The sequence below is a fragment of the Cynoglossus semilaevis genome, chromosome 18 (genome assembly GCF_000523025.1).
Source record: "Cynoglossus semilaevis isolate Cse_v1.0 chromosome 18, Cse_v1.0, whole genome shotgun sequence".
Taxonomy (NCBI): domain Eukaryota; kingdom Metazoa; phylum Chordata; class Actinopteri; order Pleuronectiformes; family Cynoglossidae; genus Cynoglossus; species Cynoglossus semilaevis.
This window is the reverse complement of record NC_024324.1, coordinates 10,823,387-10,843,480: the sequence shown is the minus strand read 5'-3', so window position 1 is coordinate 10,843,480 and position 20,094 is coordinate 10,823,387. Positions and strand designations below refer to the sequence as shown.

General features: G+C 42.9%; 1 protein-coding gene across 4 annotated transcripts in view; it reads left to right on the top strand.

Annotated features, from left to right (window-relative positions):
- Window positions 1-20,094, top strand: part of jarid2b (jumonji and AT-rich interaction domain containing 2b) — a 229,749-nt gene that overhangs the window by 88,332 nt on the left and 121,323 nt on the right. For all 4 annotated transcript variants that reach the window (XM_017041062.2, XM_025065065.1, XM_017041065.2 and 1 more), the window contains 2 exons: window positions 5,579-5,665; window positions 16,551-16,635. The gene's annotated coding sequence lies outside the window, so the exon portion shown is untranslated. The remainder of the gene's footprint in view (window positions 1-5,578; window positions 5,666-16,550; window positions 16,636-20,094) is intronic.

Sequence of the window (20,094 nt, the reverse complement as noted above, 5' to 3'; positions counted from 1 at the left end):
TGTGTGTGTGTGTGTGTGTGGTCTTGGGTGGTTTTTGAAGGTTTCTTGAACAGGTGACTACATGTAGAAAAGTTTAAAGTGAACGCCAGACCCAACAAAATGTCCCAGAGCTGTTTTTGTTAGGAGATTATTATCTGACTGACTACACATTTTTATTTAGTTTTCTTTTTCAGTTAAAGCATTTAACTTTTTTGGACGGATACTGTCTGGATCTGTGTCCAACTGCGGTGTTGAGTTTGATATATACATATATATATATAGATGGTAAATGAGATGATAAAAGTGCTGTTTACTGCAGATGAACTGAGAAGATGGTAAATGAGATGATAAAAGTGCTCTAGAGTCTAAGGAGTCACTCCTGAGTGACTTCATAGTTTATTACTTTAGGAAGCTCCTGTGTCCCGTCCTCTGGTGGTCAGTAAGGAATGACAGAATGACACAGAGCTGTGATGGCTGCCTTTTTCATTTGAAACGTAACTTTTTATGCCCCCACATTGTGTGTGTTGGCATGTCAGTCTTCAGACTTCCTGTAGTCGTCTCCGCAAAACAAAAGGCAACAATGCCGCTCCGGGTTCGACTCCACCTCCGCCTTCCACGTGTAACAAACACTTCCCCGGCGGACTCTCCCCCGGTGAACACAATCAAATAAACAATGTGGCTTCTTTTACTGAAAAACAGAGTGCCTATTAGAGAGAGCAAACGACCTGATTGTTGATTGTGTTAGCATGTCTGAGTGCCTCACTAAATTGCCCACAAGGGCTGAAGGCAGCAGAGAGAGTAGGTAGAGGAGGGAGCAGAAGAGCAGGGAGAGAGAGAGGGAGAGAGAGACAGAGGGCGGGGGATTGGAGGGGGGGGGGACTCTTGACTTTCAGATGAGAGGGAATAAAATTGGTGCTGTTTTTTCAAGACACAAGAATAGATTAGCCAGGATTCTGGGAAGCTGGAGCGTGATTACAGCGCTATTGTTGTTGTCGTTGGAATATATCATATCGCAGTGTCTCCTGCAGCCCGGGCTAAATAAATCTGCTGTAATCCCCTCGGTGAGACCCGGCAGCTTCGTGTGGCAGCTACTTAGCCAGGCTAATTAAAACTCTTCCATGTCTTGCTTTCCTTCAAATTTACATGCCAGCATGTGTTGCTGAGGTTGTGCAGGCTCCATTGGTGGGATGTGTTCTATATAGAGCAAGCCTCCTACTCCCAGTCAGTGTGAGCACGGTGAGAGAAGAGGAGGAGAAAGCAGAAGAAAGGAGAAACAATGTGAAAACTTGCCAGGAGAGCTGAGAAGACAGGAGCCTTTCTTGTGTGTGAGATCTAAATATGGGGCATTTCATTGATGACCCACTTTATTAGGAGGCAAGAGATGTGTATGCGCACACACACACGCATACACACAAGCGCGCATACACACTTAAGCGATTATTGTCACTGGGCTAATTATGAAAGGCAATTAGCACTGCTTACATGGCAGGGGGAAGACGGAGAGGGAGCAGGGAAATGTTTTTATCCTCAGCGCAACATTTAAGGACTTGCATCTTGAAAATTGGATGGAGGCAAAGCGCCGCAGTTTCCTGGGAAATAAGGCGTCCTCACGTGGGAGTGCTTGTCACTTAATCATCTGGATTTGTTCAAGGTGACATGGTGATGCACTTGGGAACCGTGGTCCAATTCCTCCTCTGGGGTGGTGAGGCTTAATGAATGGATGTGTCCTAGGGCGACCTGTGACTTCCAATCCTCCCGGCATGAAAGATGGATGAGGAATTTTATGACATTTAGAAAAAAAAAGTATTTTTCATATACAGTGGAGAGAAAGGAGGATGATGGGAGATAAAGAGGGTGACACGTGGTCAAACCTGTGTGTCAGGTTCAAATCCATTTTAATGAAGGAGAATATCATTCACCACAGGCTGCACCACTAACCCCTGTGTCTGTTCAGGTTAATGGATTTAATGGCTTTTGAATGCAGGCGGTAGAATGTTATAGAATTAATGTTATAAATAGATCTTCAAATGTGGCTGTAAAATTATTTTATTTTATTAAGAATGTATTTTTAGTAATGTAATTTATTTGACTTTTAGAAAAGAAATCCAAGGTAGTAAATAAATTAGAAGGCTGGTTCAAAGGCAAATGAAATATTAAAACAAAGGAAAAATAATCAACCTGAAATCTGACCTTAGCAGCACTAATCATCTTAATATTCAACAGACAATTGTTAGAAAATTGGAGAGACACAAACCAGTTGAATTGATTTTGAATTTGTTTTCCATCCAAACTGTCCATACAGCTGCTGAAATTATGGTAATGGTTTAAACCTTGATAAGTCCATATTTTCATTTAACCCCAAGTTTATCCTGTTATAAAACACCAGATAAACGGGATAATACAGTACATATGATATATTACAGGCTTTAGTCTCAGTCAAACAGAAATACCCACACCAGCCTTCTTTTCTCCTATTAATCACTGCTCGTGTTTATTTGAAAAGCGGCTACAGAACCGCACATTTAAAGCTGTATAAATTCTCTTGATTTGTGACGGTGAGCAGGCAGATGAAACAGAAAAGTAAAATGCCCCATTAGACGCCCCGTTATTTACTGCTGCAGCGGAGCTGCACATGTGTAAACGATTCATTTATGCACAAGGGTATTTAATCTGAACACACTGACAAATTTGTTTCTCTGTCACTGACACGGTGTCGAGGTAATTCTGATCATTCATCTTGGACTAACCTCCAGGACCCCCCCCCAAAACCCTGACGTGTGCTTCACTGTGGGCAACAGTAGCAGACTCTCCTGCGGCGAAAGACGAGCGCAGACCAAACACGACAGTGTTGATTGATTGGACAATGGATCCTCAGCTCCCTGCCAGCACTTCATGTGCTAGTTCCCATTGTGTTAAGGCATAATAATGCACTGCGATGCAAAAACAAAGAGTCAGACTAACTCCAGAAGACAAAAGCAAACAAATTAATAATAGCTGTACAGGACAGAGGGTGGGGGGGGGCTACGGGGGCTGCTCTGCCTCAGTGGAGCACCTGGCCTAATTGGAGCAATTTGAGACGGACACCCAGTGCCAACAATCACAGCACCTTCAGTCGGCTTTGGAAGGATTTCAACGAGGGCAGGGCCGCAGAGGAGAGGACTGGAGCCCGGGCGCTCAGGTGTGCACTGTAAATGATGGTGTGTGCAGAGAGAGTGCAGCGGGGAGGGGGTTAAATTTGACGCTTTGCCAAAAAAGGATTTTCCTCGGGTGAAACCTGAGACGTTTGAAACAGCAGGCTGCAGAGTCGGCAGGACTGGATTTTGGGGTCACCGTGTTCGTTGAGGGGTTGGGAGCTCGGGGGTGGAGCGGGGATGGGGGTTAACTTGTCATCTGTAATAGAGGAATGTGGGGCCGTCTCTCCGGGGCAGGATATTCCCTTTCACACTCGGGTTAAAAAAGAAAAAGAACGGCAGTAGGAGAGGGAAGGGGCTGGGAGGAGCTGGGCCTCTCTCTCTCTCTCTCTCTCTCTCTCTCTCTGTCTCTCTCTGTCTCTCTCTCTCAGACACACGGGGGCTGAACGCCGTGTTCCAGTGGCCTATTTTCAGTTCCTAGAAACTCCAGACGTGCAGAGCCTCTTCAAGGTAGCGCTGAACAAACTCCTGACTGAAGCAGTTTCAGACTGAAGAACACAGTCACAGGCAAATGTGGTAAATTAAACCCCGTCAGTTCATTCAGCTCCAATCAAGTCCAGTCAACATGGATTACATTTTTTTTATCCAGTCAGTTTCAAGGCGAACAGCTGTACAGAATGTGCACAACTTTAACTAAAGCATCATTCTTGGACACTGATGTTAGGAGGGATGACTTCATGAAAATGATGGAATGATTTTGGTCAGGCAGCCTTGGACATACATCACAAACATGTTTCAACACTGGTGCTGGATAAATCTGCAGCTCTGTATCCAGCTGATTGGTCAGAGAGCTGTCACAATCACAGCTGATTACAGAACAATGTGAGTCGGTGATTGACAATGAAAAGACTGATAGACACTGACAAAGACTTTAAAAAGCACCAGTGTGAGGCTCCAGCTGGAATCCAGTGAACTGTTCTCATCCAGACTGTTAGGAGGTTGAACTAGGAACAAACAAGAACACAGTACACGCATCCTCAGTATTACTACAGTACACTTATCCTCAGTATCACTACAGTACACTTATCCTCAGTATCACTACAGTACACATACCTTCAATATTACTGCAGTACAAATATCCTCAGTACAGTGACAGTACACATATTCAGAGTATTGCTCCAGTGGACGTACCTCAGCTGCAGCTGTTCCTGCTGTTCCTCAGGACAGTCGAAGCTGCTCCTCTGATGTCGGCTCACATGTGTTTCCTGGAGGACGTGTAGACATCAACAGCTCAGGATTGACTCCAAATGTGGAACGTCATTAACAAGATCAATGCCTTCCTCTGTCCTGTATGCTGTGTTTTCCTGTTTTATGGTTACGGGTTTGAAGATGGAAGTGGTGATGTCAGGTTGAGTGCCAGGCTGCAGCTTGGGTTCATCTGTGGTTCATTTCACTGGATCCCACCCCCCCACCCCCAAACCCCCTATGTATCCTGTGATTCAGTGTATCACTCAGTCACTCACACACACACACATATTGTCCTTCCATTGTGCTCTTTTATTCCCACCTGATTAATTCATACTGTGCATACACACAATGAAATATTGTGGAAACACTTTCAGAGGTGTGTTTGTAGGAGAACAACAAAAACAGCGGCGTGTTTTCACTGCAGACCTGCTCTCACAGCCTTTGTCCCAGGCTTGTGTTACCGAGATCAAATGGAAACTTTAGAAATATACAGCTGAGGTGTATTTATTCTGGTGTAATCATTCGGATTAAGTCGGTGCAGAAACACATTAATTCCTAATCCTTCCCGTGTCCCCTCGCCCTACGCCACCGTCTCCCTTGTTTTCCTCCCTGTTCCTTTTGCTCCCCCCTCTTCCTCTGCTCTCTGTCTCCACCATGCATTACACCACCAAAAGCGTTTAATTTGTCAGGGAGGGGTTGAGTGTGAGTGTGTGCGTGTGTGTGGGGGGGGGTTCGAAACACTCGTTCAGAGCAGCTTTGAGCTTCTGCCAAACTCTCGTTCACATTGTGCTGCTTACAGCTGGTTTTACCCTTTCTTTCTCTCTGCTCTGTTCTTCTTCTCCGTTTCTTTTTTTTTTGTCTGTTCAGCACTGTCTGCTTTTCTCAGTGGTTTATGCCACAGGGAGTTGGGGGGCAGAAGAGAGGGGGTCACTTGTCATGGGGCCAACTTTCGGGGTTTCCATGCCTTGTTCTTGGACAGTCACGAACACAGAGACACAGGTCCAGGCAGCCATTCCAATCAGGATTCTGCTTTGCACTTTCATTCATTTATACAACCTGAGTATTATTAATGTTAGTATATATTTTAATATTCATAATGACCAGTAGATATCAAATGACAATTCACACCATGCTCCTAACTAGACAACATTTATTTTTACAAGTCTTTATCTGCATTTTTGATGGTATATATTTGATTTCTTCCATCTTTTTTGTTGTAGACTTGTGCACATTGAGGCTGGTCTGACAGGAAGTCACAAACCTTCACAAATCCATGCTGAGCGTTGAGGTGGCGTTTGAAGCTTGAGGTAAGTCAGTGAAACAAAACATTGTTCTGCAGTTTGTGCAAGTATCTGTAGTAAGCATCTGTATAGATATCTGCGTATTAGAGCAATGATGAGTGCTTGGATGGTAGAAGTGTCAGTGTTACAATGCGTTAAAGTGTTTAATCTGATCAATCTCCAGTAATGAATTAATGGTTAAGCTGTTAATTCCAACAGCACTAGTATGTATAAATATAAATGAAAGACACATTTTAAAATATACCAAAAAGATAGAATACAATATAAGCACAGTACAAGTTCAGTGTATACAGCGCTGTGTGTAAATGGTTCAAAAACATGTCTGGCAAAATTTCAAATAGAATGATATCATGGCTGAAATTAACTAAGACACAATGCACAAAGGAAGTGAACTGGGATAAGAAAAGGCAGAATGAAAGCGAGGATGGGAAACATGGGTGCTGCGGCAGAGATAGAGCAGGAGACAGATGAAATCACAGAGATAAAAGGGGGCAAAACGAGACAAGGAGGCAGGGAGAAACTCCAATAAAGGCTCTGATCAGATAATGGTGTCTCCGAGGACTTGCAAATGTCCTTTTATCTCAGAAAGAAACACAGATATTAAAAAGCAGGCAAAGATAACACTTGGTCATTTACTCCTTTTACCAAGAAGAGTTATTACAGTAAATTGGATCGGAAAAATACTCACCCTGGTTCATCACCATCGCACAAGGAGTGACTAAAGTTTCCACTTCCGACATCTCATGGTGTCAATGTGACGACATGTTGTAGCCGATGAAGGAAAGAGGAGTGAGTGATGCAGTCTTTGGTTGAAACCACACACTTAGTCAGGACTGACTGAGTCACCCTGTGAGCTGCTTTACCAGTCAGGTTATCCCACAGTATCAGGTGATGTCTTTGTTAGCTGCCAGATGTCGCCCACTAATGTGAGAAAGACACAATAAGTTCTGTTTGAACAGAGGAAAACAATAGAAAACAATGTGCTCTAACAGCTTGTCTGTAATTCAAAGGCGAGGTCGGGATCAACTGAAATTAAATTGTTTTTGCAGCTAGGGTTGTACAGATTTGTCATTTAGAAAAAGTAAGTCCTTACACAAAACAACGTATATCTAAAAGATAATTAGGTCTTGGATCAAAACCAACACCAACTGCATCAATATATTGAATAAATAGGTCTTGTTTTGCACATTTGCAAATCATATGTGCAAATTAATGTCATTTTTTATTTCTTCGATAATTTAAAGAAACAGAGTGCAGACTCCTCCATATTATGATTTTTTAATGTGCACTATAATGTCAGATAAGAGAAGTGGAACAGAAAGGGTTGTTTGGCCCAATATAGGGCCAGCAGGCGGTCAGCTTTGGTTGAAACGTGGCCCTCATCTGGTGTCCAGACCATGAGTCCTATAAGCGTATTTTCAGTGTCATCTGTATACATCCATAGATGAAATGAAGGTCACTTGTGTGGCCCATTCGTTTGCTGGAACAATTTTCAGTTTTGAGATCAGTAACATACGCCATACAATAGAAAACATCAGAGCGATGTTATGTTAAATGAAAACAAACAGGAAAAGTTTGCGTTCATTTATTGGGAGCAGATGGATGAGTGTGGTCACTGCCGACATCATCTCTGGCCTGAATGTTCCGGACGCTGATGTGAATGTGCCTGACTCACAGAACCTTCTGGTTATTTGTCATATGTGGACAGCGAACGTGTCTGGACCCAGTTTTCCCAGACGTTTTCCAGAGCAGTCTCATTATACGATCGTTATTGCTATATTTATTCTGACACTGGCAAAGGGACAACAGCTTGTGAACATGGTTAAGTCGACACTTTACAATTTATGCAATTTTTAGACGCAAAACTTGCAGAATTAGCAGAAACACATGGCCTAATATATAGGAGCCTGTTTACAGAAACATCGCGACAGCGTTCCTGTCATCTGAACTAAAGCAGGCTGAGAAGTGATACATCATTAGAAACAGAAACTGAGGCTAAGTCCAGAGAGCACTGATGGATGAAGAAGAGAAAGAGGCATATTTAAATCTAAATATCTAATGAATTCTTTCCATTGGAGTGCTTGATATGAATGGACCACAGAGGAGCTAGTCAGAGGTTTCCTTACTAAGGATTAGGGAAGGTCAGTGTGAGCAACGAAAAAATCATAACAATTTGAACTCTATTGATCCCAGACTTGGGAAATTCTTGTGTTAACAGCAGATCTGCTGCTACAGGCTGCACCTTGGAGGCACCAAGTTTGTGGTGCTAACCGCTACGGAACCATAAATGTGTTTGCACGTCACGAACAGGATTCTACCTGGTGTTTGCACGTCACGAACAGGATTCTAACCTGGGCGGGGAAACCCCTTTGGATTTAGAGTTCAGCGCCGTAAACCTTTCGGCCACCGTGACTGCGACAAGTTTGAAGGCTTCAAACGCCTGTGAGTTGTCAGTAGGTTCAACTTGACCTCCTACAACCTTGAACTTTTACTCATGACTAAGACATGTACGTACAACAAGGAACGTTATCAGCTGTGTGTCACACACACTCCTGGCAACAGTTTGTTCAGTCTTGTTAGTCTTGTCTTGTCTTGGCTCAGCTCAGCTCTGCTCACATCATCTCTCTATTTCGAGCCCAAAGTGCCATAGGAAACATGACCGTGTGGTGACTCCTCCAGGCTTACACTTCGCTCTAATCGCCTGGGAAAACAGGAAATTGCGGTCCTGGAAAATGTAATGTTTACACTCTTAAGTAGGCAGCCCCTCCTCCACCTCCACACTCCTTTTGTTATTTGATTTTCCTATCTTTGCTGATTGTATCGTTCTCCTTTATTGATGTATTAGAATTGACTGTGCCATATTTTTTAACCACTCTACAAACGCTGTTGTAAACCTGATTTAAAGGCCAGCCAAAGGAAATAGCTTTGGTCGTTGCAGATGCATCAGACAGCAGCAGCATTATAGGTAAATTGTGTTATATGCTCTATTAATTTAAAATTATGCTCAGCAATTACAACAAACTGACTCCTAAAATGATCAATTAGCAATTTGATCAACTTTTGGTAATGTCTTGTAGATACAATCCACCTCATTCTGTGCTAACTTCCTATGATATTTTATTCTGTTATATTTATTCTATTTTATGGCTGATCTTTTGCGATTTCAGCTTTGATTTTTTGTTCTAAGGACACTTTGATCTTTTGGTTTACTTTGAAACATTTCTGCTATTCTCTGCTAACATTTAGACGTTTCATGTCTAAAAGTCCTTGACCAAAACTACTTACATGTGTCGATGTTTTTTATTAGCATGGTTGACAAGGGCTTGGAGAATAGAACACATTTAGAATTTTTCCCCACTATTAAACATTGGGACAATCCAGGGTTGCATTTGACGTTTATCATGTCCAGATGGTATGTGGCCCAGATATCACTTAAGGTGTTTTAAATCCTTCTTAGAAACAGACAGACCTTTTAAAATCTTTGGTCTACTTCTTGGTGAATAGCAGGATTTAATCATACCATATTAAGTGTTAACACACTGTTCTCAACATGGCTGTTTCTTCAGAGCAGTGCTCTGCACCCCCTCTCTGTCGTAACAATTATCTTCATCTTGCCTTCTTCCAGTGTTTAGAAACCTGTGACATTTAGCTTTTCTCTCCACCCACAGTAGAATTGGTCTATTATCCTGTGGTTCTGAAAATCTGACTGACTTCTCCATAATAAATGTGGGGTTGATACCAAAAGCTCCAAACACTGTGCTGCATTTGGGCCAGATAACAAAAATCCACCTTTTGACCATTGTTTTGTTTTACAGTTCCATAGAAAATTTAGTTTCGTATATTCATGGAAACATTTTTCAAATACATCACAACCACAAACTCCACCCACGTCTACCTGTAACTCTACCTGCTCCGGTTCTATGACCAGGCCATCAATCACGCTGCTCCCTTATTATCTGTGTTATTCACATTGGCCTAAAGCCCTTACTCCTCACCTCATGGATCACAGATCTTTTGCACATGTACGTGCCTGTGTGTGTGTGTGTGTGTGTGTGTGTGTATACATGTTTTTTCATCAGCAATGATAAACATAGACAGATTGGTGTAACTTGATCTCTGGGCATCCAGAGTGCCTTGCCACTGTTTTGTTTTCCTTGAAGGGACATGAGGAGCAGACAGGTGAACACACGTGGAGCCTTCAGGCACTTGTGCACTCAGAGAACACATACACATATATTACATATACACACACACACACACACCATCTCTTTTTCTGAGCCTGTTCTAATGCCTCTCTTTAAGCCCCGGAGTGAAAGGCCACGTTCCCTGGGTGTCTCTTTTACAGTGTTCTGAAGTGTTGACAGTTACACATTATGGAGACAAATTGAGGCCCTGAGTTTGATTCGCCTCCAGACGTCACAGATGGATGTTGCAAAACACTCCGAGTATAATCTTGATGGAGTTTCAGAGTTTTTGGAGCAATCTCATGGCTCACGGAAAGACCAGGATGATGAATGATGACACTGATAAAAAAACACCTCCATGATGTTATCCCGTGGTTTATCTGTGCAATGGGAAAATGCCAAAAGCAGACCGTGCATGAAAATGACAAAGGTGGGCCAAAGAAACTGACCAAAAGAAAATACTAATTTAGTGTTATTGAAATAAATAGAGACCTTGCTGACTTTTAGAGATATTTTCTACTCAGGACAAGTGCTGTGGTCGTCTACATGGGTCTGGAAACACGGTGGTCAGGTGGTTCCCTTACATTTGCATAAAAATACAGAGAAATATTTTTGTGTTGGCGGCAGGGGGGCAGACTAGGGTTAAGTGGTCGCGCCATGTTGGTTTACCCAGCAGGCCTTGATTTAGTCTGTGGCAAAGGACAAAGCTATCATTAGCAACTCACCAGACTCACCACCACTACACACTGATAATACACCAGGCTGCGGCAGTCGGTTGAAAAGAAGACACTCAAGAGTGTCTCAACATGTGCCGTCAGATCCAGACTTTCAGAGAAAAGGAGAAAAGCTCCATGCTCCTCGGAGCATTCTCCTGCTGTGATAATTACATTTATCAGAGAAATTCTCTTCATGGGTTTACAGTATTTTCAGTAGTTAAGTTCTCATCTTTCCCTGTAGTTGTTTTACATAAATTAAATCAACATATTCTTTTCATCATGACTTGGTTTACAGTATTTATAACCGGGCCTACTTGTGGTCCCACAATAAGAGCCAGGCATTTGTAGCAGTGTGACACGTGTAATTAGCTGAGTGTGTGTGTGTGTGTGTGTGTGCGTGCGCGCGCGTGTGTGTGTTGTTCAGAAGTAGCAGGCTTTTCCTGCTCCCCCCTGCCTTTGTCTTGCATTTCTTTAAAGAGGGGCCCCCTTCACTCTCCCTCTCTTTCTCTTTCTCTTCCACACACACACACACACACCCGCTGATCCTCAAATGGCATAATTTGAATCTAAATAGAAGTGTACAGTATTGTGCTCCACTGAGTAAAGTGCATCATCCATTAGTGAGGACATCCTCAGGTCTCCTTTAAGTAACCCCCCGCTCCTCGGCCTCCTCTGTGCTGTGCACAAACTCTGGCTTTGTTAACAGATGACAGGACGACAATGAGAAAATTATCGCAGGCCTCAGTCAGAGCTTTATTTTTCCTCACCCCACTCACTTAATACTAGTCTGCATGAAAAATAATTAACCTGGGCCGACAGAATTCAACAATGGTGTCTTTAAGAATAAAAATAAGTGTCATGCGAGAGGCTTGCTTACTTTTGTGGAAACGAGTGCCGTATCGTGTCTGAATCCGTCCAGGAGTGTTTCCGTCTCGCTGGGCCTGAACGATGAATCTGTTTATTATTGTACGAAGGTATTTATGTCTGAACCCGACCATATGTGACCGTCCCACAGCCTCAACCACTGAACTGTTTATTGTTATTCAGACAGTCATGAGAGCAGAGGAAGCCTCCTGCTGTTGGATACATGCTCCTGTGGGTCATATAAAGAAAGGACATCTGTCTATATGCTCTTCTTAAAGACGGATTAAGGAGAAGGAGCTGCTATTTAGAGGCTCCATTCTGCTGTTCTGGCTGATTAACACTGAAGCAAACAAAGCTTTGGACACAGCAGCCTGTGTTGTTTTAGACAGGCGGCCAACTTTATGAAATAATAGTCGTGACATGTGTTACAACAGTGAGAACGTCATGCAGCTCACCAACTGCCTTTCCCTCATCATTTGTGCTTAGCTGAGGCAGAGGAGTGGATTTACAGCATTCCTGACCTCATCACGTACCACGGAAGGGAACAAGGACACCAATTTGCATGAAATAAAAATAGCACACAAAATTCCATAGCTGGATTGTTCCCTTTAATCTGGAAGTCTGCCAAAAATTGGCAACAAAGTAGTTAACAGAAATTAGCATGTGGTCTCTGACAAGACAGTTGTGTCTCGTTCTTTCAGGGCTACTGCTAGTGGGAATGATGGCTGTCGCTATATGTAAGTTGAAAGGTTTCAAGACAAATGTGATCTTATTGTCGTTTGTCATTGTTAATAGTAGTTGGCCAGAGTAGGCCACATTTATGTTTGGTCACCCAAGGCCCTGTGTGTGGTTCTAAATTGGAAAATGTATGTGATTGAAGTCAAACAGACGTCACACATTTCTCTGCCAGTATTTGAATCATGAAGACGCTATTGAGGGAGCTTCGACGTAAGGTGGCTACAGTTAAGCTGACATCGAGGGCTGTGCTTAAAGGGACCAGAGCTGGAGAGCGGTGTGCTACAGCCCCAGCTGCAGGAAGAGCAGGGTCTAGCCAGTTGATGTCAAGGCGATGACATTGACTGACGCTGATTGTACAACAACATCCAATGCTTGAAGACACATCTCTCAGGCAGCTTTGACAAGTTGTAACCCCAGAAAAGCAGCTGTGAACTGGAACAACTGGATGTGACTTTTGGTTTTATATTTCACAGTAGAAAGCCTGGAGTTTTTACCTACCAACCTAAAATTACTGAATCCGAGCACAGATATTAGCTATGGATGCTGAGGAGTCAGCATGTGTCTGTTGCATTGCCTCATTTGTGAAAGAATTCCAAAAATTACAGAATTGGATGTTTATTGTTTCATAAATCCTCAAAGCACAAAAACACTGGTCTGCATTACAGGCTGTTTCTTTTATTTTCACACATCCAGGATATTTTCAGTCCAAGGGCAAATGTTTCACATCAGCCGATAAAACACACATGTCTTCAACTAGAGAAGAAAAAGACCAGTTTCAGTTTTTACCCATCAGCCAAAAAGCACCAGGACAGAGTTCATTACATGTCTCTTTGTTTGAAAGAAGAATTGCAGCGGATCACATCAACGCTTGGACAATATATTCCAGATTTAAATCATTTGTTTCAAAAACCCGCAGCATGTGTACAGGAATCCCACCAAATTTCCACAGCTCTCACTCTGTGAGCACTGACTGTTGACTGACGTTCTGTAGCTAAAACACTGTCGGGACAGGAAAAAGCTGTTATGTTATCTTGTCAAAGCAGAGAGGCCGCGCAAAACGGCAAACCGTGTCTGCTGCCAAACAAAACATTTTACACTTAAACTTGGAGTCGGTGACATATGTCTGACGACCGGAAGCGACTTGAACTCTTAGCCCGACACTTAAAAGGGATCACATTTCTTAAAGAGTTTATTTTCAGCTCCGTAAATGCCATGGGTTTTAGTAGCATTGGCTTGAGCTAAAAGGGAAGGGAAGAAGATTTCACGCACCAGGACGGACAGATGCAGATGCAGGCGTGCTCACGCAGATGCACTCACACACACATATAAACGTACACACACACTCACACATGCCGAAGAGCTTAGACCAAGTGCTTGCACTTCAAACAAATGGGACTTCATCAGTGTACATCAGTAATGGCTCCAAGCTGCACCAACAGCTGTAATCATTTCCAGAGGGAGATGTACTGAGTAACAGGGACTCGGCCTTTCTTTCCCTTTCAGCTCCAACCTCAGTTGCCAGTGTATGTTTAGAAAATCAAGAGCTAAAACATACAATTGTTGGACACGTTCCAAGCTGCGTGCAGAAGTATGGGAATGAAAATACAGGACATAGTCAAAATTAAAAGGACGTTTGAAGCAGAGTGCCTTTAAAATGAATTTCCATTTAGAATTCTGTTGACAGGAGCTTTTACCTACACTGAATGGACCTGTAGTTCACAGGAATCTACAAACTTTTTTGCCAGTTTTTCTGCCAGAAAAACATGAGGAAGCCTAGGAGATTTAATTGCTGCCAAAATGAAGCAAGACATTTTCTGCAAAGTAAAAATAAATATATTTTAGTTGGCTGTAAACATGGCAAGATAGATACGTTTGCCGAGAAGATGGCCCAAAGATACTCTAAAAGTTGCTTGCCCTTAGCTAAAAGTAGCTAAGATTTTGTTTACTAAAGGTTTAAACTTAAATTAGGCCAAAAGGAAATAGTGGCTTGGTAAATATTTTGATTTCTAAAGTAGATCGATGTTTTCCCAAGAATAGCAAAAGCAAGCACACATGTAAATAAAGGTTAGCCAAAATTTATTTTGATTTTTTTCAAAATGTTTCTTAGAGTTATTTTTTTCCATGTATGGAACATAAAGAATTGATCTAATTGATGTTTGCTTGTATTATTAGAAGAATCCCCAGGGACTACAGTTTGGCCTGATAATCATTCAGGTAAATGGTGCAGACACAGATCAGGAGAGGTTCTAAGATCAGACACTGCTCTGTCTGGTCTTAGAACAAAGTGTTTGCTCTGAATGGAGATATTTTATCTGTGTCCCACCAAAGCATTTGTATGTCTAAAACAAATGTTTTGTTTGTCGTTCCTTGCAAAGTTAATGTAGTGTGAATATCCAGAGCCAAACCACTGTATTCAGACTGAAATGAAGCTGAAAATGTCCAGGTGCTGTCGGTACCAAAACAGAGCCATTAGTCAGGTCAGTGTGGGCCGCCACAAAGAATGCCATGATGATATTTGTGCACCTGTGGGAAATCTTTTCCAGAGGACCGCAGTGTGTTCCCAATTTGAAGTGGAAGGAAAACAGCGAGCAGAGAGGACGGAAAAGGACCAGAGAGTTCTGGAAAATTCTGAGAGATTGAAATGGATAATATTAAGTATTAATGGATGGAATTCTCCTCAGACGTGAACGCTGGTATTTGAAACAGAAAGGGAAAAGAGAGACCATGTGTAGTGACAGTTGGTCCCATCATGTGACGCTCTCCTGGCAGCCTAGTGGGATGTGGGCGTGCTGGTTGGCCTGTTTTCCCTGCTGGGTCACGCCTGATTGGACAATGGTCAACGACACAGCCACACCCCTCTGTGACAGAGCTAATCTCTAGGTGGCAGGTCCAGGTCCTTCAGACGACTGACTCTGTGTTCCTAGTGTCTTCTTGAAGTGCCTATATGTCCCAGTATATAGTTGTGGGGACATTTTTGAAAAATACTACAGTTGTGGGGACATTTGGCAGGTCCACACTGACTACGAGGGTTTTCTGAAGTTCAAAATGTAGTTTGGAGTTAGGGTTAGCACTAAGGTAAAAGCAAGGATTAGGAATATATTTATAAAACTTCAGGTTAAGTTACGTGGTTGTGGGTTCACTGTGTCTATGTACAGTGCTTACAAAACTCAAACCAAGAGTGTGTGTGTATGCGCGTGCATGTGAGCGAGAGAATGTGAGAAAAAGGAGCAGTGAAAACGTCTGTGCATCTTCATGCACAGACACACACATACAGTATCAGTATCTTCTAAACCACCCTTGTTTCCTGTTGTCACACAGAATCTCTTCCTCTTCTCTCACCACACACGCACATACACACAAACATGCACACACAAATGGTAACCGAACCCCACTAGGATCATTTTGGTCATTTCCCAGTGAACTCAAACACAACGACGTGCTTCCATGAAACAGCACCGACGCCGTTCGCAAGCCATTAGCAGCTCTGACATCCGCGAGGCGTTCCAGCTGACACACAATTTTGTGGTTACGACTTCAGTGCCTCGAAAGTGAAAACACAGAACGGTTTCTGACAGTAAATGATTACTTACCTTCAGATGTGTAAAGTGGTTCTGAAACTGGTGTGAAGTGAGATATTTAGAACGGGAGCAGAATTCATCGGCCAAGCTGGCAGATGAGGGAGAAGTGAAATTTGTTAAACAGCGTTCAGGTTTTAGTGAGTGGTGTTTAAAGTGATGCTGCGTTCAGTTAGAGAATAACATAACATTGTCTCTGAAACATTCTTCTGCCTTCAGGTCTGATCTTGTCAGAACACGATCCAGGTTTGATTTCAGGCCAGATTTGAAATGATGGAAATTTCACATTTTTCTCTTCTCTGCCCATAATCCTCCAGATTTCATTCCTTCCTCACATTTAGCAGTTGTTTCTGCCCTTGTCCTTCACACTTTTTACACTCCTTTTACTTCTGATAATGTTTCAACAGTAGTGTCTCACAGGTGTGAATTATTTGCTGTCTTGCACTGAGAAATATTACTTTTTTAATTATTGCTTGCAAATTTCTTTTCGTAAATGGAGTTCCAGGCAGGCTGAACATCAGTCAGATTTATACAGACTTGGGGTTTCAGTTAGACATGTATCTTTGTTGTGACCTCATCCTGACATTGAAACACAGAGGGCCAGTGAATTTCTGTTCCTCTATAACCGCCTTGACACACGTTTGCGTTGCCATGTGTCTTGGCGGCGCTTGTGAAATTGGTCCCCATGATGAGGTTAGCCAAGCTGGCTGTACAGAAGACAGACAGAGACAAGAAAAAATAATCAGAGTGAGAAAGTCTGTTTCAGAGAGGGATGTTGATCTGATCATTTCTTCCTCTCCTCTTCCCGTTCCAGCTCCTTTCCTCAGACAAACTTCAGAGTAGGACAAAGAGCGCTGAGTGCGATCGAGAAACAAAGGAGGAGACAGAGGAAAAGCCAGGTAAGAAAACATCTTTACTCTCCACATTGGGACCACAGTGCAGTGGCAATAGATTAATAATATATCCACGTGATATCTCAAGTGGTGTGGCTCTTGAGCACTTTATTATAACCACAAGCTGCAGCCAAGCACTTTAGTCGGAAGCAAGCGCTCAGAGCGGCACCAATCGTCCATCTAAAATGCACGCCTCTGGTGCTCAGGTTCATCACTATCAATCACCAGCTCAGACCTGAAGGAAAGAAAGAAAGGGAAAAAAAACCCTACCACAACTTAGCTCCCACTGAAGTGCATCCTAATTGATGTTCACGTACTTATTCTTCATGTCCCTGTGGTAAAACAACAGCGTGATGCACGAGCTCATCAGAAGGAAATTAACCAAGTCAACGGTCCGGGTTTGTCCAGCGAGAGCAACTAAACAGATATCCTGAGCCCCATTAAAGCTACCGGCCCGCTTCCTGTCACTTTATTCTTGCTTCCTGTGGGACAGGTGAACGGCTTAGTGCTGAGAGGTCAATACAATGCATTAGTATTATTGAAAAAAAAAATTAGCTGAAGTCACGTTGGAGCATGTAAACATTTCCTAGGGAAAAAAAAACATACAATGATATAAAAATCCACAAAAATCAGTAGGTGCCAGTAATAGAGCTCAAAGGGTGCAGTACTGCCATTAAAACCTGAAGAAATGAGACATGCTAATGTGTGACACGCTTTTGATTTTGTTATTTGATTTGTTAGAGGGGTGGCGCTTTGGCCCAGAGGCAATGTCTCTGTCATTGGTGTGGAACCCCAGGGTTCACCTCCTGGGCAAGTTCAAATCCTGGTTAGGGCAGTTGGTACCTTCCAGTGGACTCACCACCTGCAGGAAGGTTCAGGGGGGTTGGTACAGTGCAGTGTGATTTGGGCGGTGACTGCTGCCCCCGTGACCTGGTAACAGATAAGCAGATGAAAATGGATGGATGGATTTGTTAGAGGTGTACAGCTCCAAAGGAAAGGGATTGCTTACCACTATATATAGATATATACATATATGTGTGTGTATACATATAACAAGATATATACATATTGGTCCAAAAATGTGCAAGAGCATCACATGTTGGTAGAATCAGGGCACGTTTCAATATTCAATGGTGACATCCACTGTAAATTGAGTGTGTGAAAGGCTGCAGGTTGAGTTAATTGGACCCTTTATTTGGTGAAGCCAGTCCAGCCGAGGTGTAAACCTGGGCATCTCCCCTCACCCCCCACTGCTGCCATTGGCATGCATGCTGTTAACCTGTAAACAATTCATGAGGGTCCTCTCCATATTTCATGGAGCAGAAATGGATGTATCATGTCAAGAGTGAAGGCAGGGTGGAAATTCGAGAGACACAGCAACGAGAGCGAGAGAGCGAGTGGGAGAGTGAGTGAGTGAGGAGGGAGCAGTCACAGGAGCGATGGTGGAGACACGTGAGCAGAGAGAATAAGGAGGAGAATGAAACTGGAGGAGGAGGAGGTGAGGGGGGAGCAGGAGGAAGGAGAAGAGGAGAGAATCTGTACAATCTGTGCCACGGATTCTCTAACAAATCTGTCCGCAATTAACTTTCACCTCACCTCATCCATTCCCCTGCCTCACCTTGACAGTAAATGTGGAGCCTCTTGGACTCACTGGCTCTGGCTGTGTGGATGAGAGTGGACAGAGGAGAAAAAATGGAAGAGAGATGAACAAGGGCCGAGAGGAAGAAGGGAGGAAGGAAAGGCGGAGATGAAGGAGGGAGACGCAGTCTCCAGGCTGAGCTAATGAATGTATGGTGGCGGGTGGCGGCTCCTCCGCAGGGAGCTGCCCTCATAACCGACAGGGCCTGGCTGAGTGTAGTAATTGAAAGTAATGATAATTAATATCATCGCCATAATCACCATTCGTTATTGCAAGGAGGATGTTTATGGCTTTCTGCGAGCGGGAGAAATAAAGCGCAGTTTGTTCAGAAGAAGAGAATCCCATTAACCTTTCATTCTAATCTGGTTTAATACGGGGACGCAAGAAAAGTGAGAAGTGTTTTCACAGGAGGTTGTTATCAATAAAGATTAGGAAAATAACATTCATTTATATTCCAGTGCGTTTCCTCTCTGTTGAACCGAGAATAGATGTTAAATCTGGATAAATTGGGTTTGATGTCATGGATAACAAGTTGGGATTAACACACACACAGGACTCGCACCAGCGGAATATGCATTCATTGGATATGTTCATCGCTAACGTGGCTCAGATGAGTATTTGAGAGGCAAATTACAGCAGTCAAATGTGGAGATAAGCAGTGGGCTCTGACCTGGAACAGCTGAGCTGCCGGTCGCTAATGTGAAAAATTAGAACTGGGTTATTGGATTTAAGGGAAAATATCAGTCTGCCGTGTGAAATAAGTACATTTTTATATTTAAAAGTATGTGTGTATTTAGTTCTACATCAGGAAATACAGGAATACCACTAAGCCTAACCCTAACCCACACCTGTAGAAAAACTATTTAAATTTGTGATTTAAATGTGACTTAACAAACTAAAGAATATATTTTTTAAAAAGGGCCACATACAGCCCAGCCTCTACCTCAGTGACCCAGTCTGTGGTCTTTTCAGAAATAAGGAAAATAAGATTTTACCCTGTCACATACAAACGTCAGTACATGATTGGTAATTTTACACTGACAGAATCTAATACTAGGCCTTCAGTCAGAGGGACTTACTTCTAAAACCAGCCAGGAACCAAAATAGTTTTTTTGTTTTTAGCTTCAAAGTGGCTGCATCCTCCCGTACGTGAGTGTGTGATGTAAAGGTGCTGTGCGACCTATGCAGAATATCAATCATCTTGTTCAAAAAGCCACACAAGAGCTTCTACAATGTGAACAATGTCCTATCAAGTGGATCCCGTGGCATGATGCACTTGCATGGAGCATAGAAATAATTTTAAAAAATCCTCTCCCCCCTCCCTGCCCTAAAAAACCTATAGTTATTCAGTTAGTTCAAGTACAATTACGTGCCTTTCAATTGCAAATCAGAGTAGGGCTGTGAATCTGAATAGACAATCAACTGAGGTCGCTTCCAAAAACACAAACCTTGCGTTAAGCCAACTCCAGCCTATTAGGGAAGGGACATATGTAGCTAAATTACACCAAGCACCCTGGGGATATGCAAATGCACAGACCTCCCGCATGACTCACCTTCCTTTTTTTATCATGCAAACCATGTCGGTGCCTAGAGCCCACTATGTAAAAGGCACAGGGAAATTGCCTTGCTGTGTGCCAGTGAACGCTTCATTTTTTGGGAGGAGGTGGCCCAATGCATTCCTAATGACCAGCACTCTAACAGCGGTGATGGCAAATTTAATTAAATTCTTCTGATAGAAACGCTATTTGGGGACGAAATGAAGAGGCAGCTGCTGTGGAGAAATATAAAATATTTTCTTTAGTGTATTTCAGAATTAAAAAAAAAAA